The following is a 1339-nucleotide window of genomic DNA, read 5'->3' as shown; positions in this document are numbered from 1 at the left end:
GTGACAAACAACCAAGTCCCTCAAAAAAACAGTTATTTCTTTACTCTGGAATTTAGTTTAATTTACTAAGTTTATTTTACAAACTCAAAAGAACACAATTTAGTTATTAATGTGTAGTTACGTAGTACCAAACCAGCTTAGAAGTAATGACTTTGACTGGTGAAATGAGAAGTGTTGACAGTTCTTCTTAAAAGTCACCAGCAGACAGAATGAGATTTCATAGAGAGGGAGGAGATGTACCGCAGACAGATGCTGTATGTAACTGAGTTGTACATTTCTTCTGTACACTCAACACTGTTTTTCGCTCTTGGATCCATTTAAAATTTTCTCCTTCGAGTCGGATTTGAACCAGCAACCTAAGGATGCCTGGCATTTCCACTACCGTCCTCCGCTCTACCAACTGAGCTATCGAAGGATGATGCTGATGGTGGACACGTAACTGTGAGGCACTCCAGTATCCACATGTGACGTGGGTGGTGTTGTTTTTAGTTAATACTTTTGCAAAGCACAGCAAAAGAATAACAATAGCAGGCGAGAAAGGATGAAGGTTGGTTACAGTGAGTTTGAAGTCACTGAACGAATTTACAAACTCCTGTGTGTCTATAATTGTACTCACACTATTTCCTGTTCCCTCCTATATTTGATCATAAGATCAATTTTCAATGATGTGTGCAGGATACAATCTGGACTAGATATCGCGTATACCACACATCATCTGAATAGTCCTTTGAGCCGGATTTGAACCTGCAACTCAAGGGTGCCTTCATTACAGGATACAGTTTAGTTGATTGCTGTTCCCTATTATCAACAAATAAATAATAACCATATGCAATGATGCACACAGTATATAATATTTGTGACATACAGTGTTTATCACAAACAATCCATTCAAACATTGAAAAGCTATTCATTCAAACTCGACGTTAACCAGCGACCTCAGGATATCTGGTATTTGCACTCAAAAATCAGACTTCACTGGTTCTCCCTAAGGTCCCCAAATTACAAAGTTTTAATAAGAACTCAGAATAACACAAATTAGTTATTCATGTGTAGTTAATTAGTTACAACACAGTTTACAAGTAAAGACTCTCACCGTTTTTTCCTAATTTCAGCAAATTAATGTAAACTACTTGCAAGGATGTGCAAAGAACACAACTTTCACACATCAAGGCATTTCTTCAAATCAGCAGGAATGAATGTGTACACTAAACACTGTTTTTTGCTCTTCCATTTAAAAGTCACTCCTTCGAGCCGGATTTGAACCAGCGACCTAAGGATGCCTGGTACTTCCACTACAGTCCTCCGCTCTACCAACTGAGCTATCGAAGGGAGATGAGCA

General features: G+C 38.3%; 2 non-coding genes across 2 annotated transcripts; both read right to left on the bottom strand.

Annotated features, from left to right (window-relative positions):
• Positions 1-328: 328 nt before the first annotated feature.
• trnay-gua (transfer RNA tyrosine (anticodon GUA)) lies at positions 329-415 on the bottom strand. Its single transcript is given in 2 exon segments — positions 329-364; positions 379-415. It is a non-coding gene; the product is annotated as a tRNA-Tyr (tRNA).
• An 827-nt stretch (positions 416-1242) lies between these two features.
• Positions 1243-1329, bottom strand: trnay-gua (transfer RNA tyrosine (anticodon GUA)). Its single transcript is given in 2 exon segments — positions 1243-1278; positions 1293-1329. It is a non-coding gene; the product is annotated as a tRNA-Tyr (tRNA).
• Positions 1330-1339: the final 10 nt, after the last annotated feature.

Source organism: Stegastes partitus, unplaced genomic scaffold, assembly GCF_000690725.1.
Source record: "Stegastes partitus isolate 25-593 unplaced genomic scaffold, Stegastes_partitus-1.0.2 Scaffold3335, whole genome shotgun sequence".
Taxonomy (NCBI): Eukaryota; Metazoa; Chordata; class Actinopteri; family Pomacentridae; genus Stegastes; species Stegastes partitus.
The sequence above is the reverse complement of the archived record's forward strand: the minus strand, read 5'-3'. Positions and strand labels throughout refer to the sequence as shown.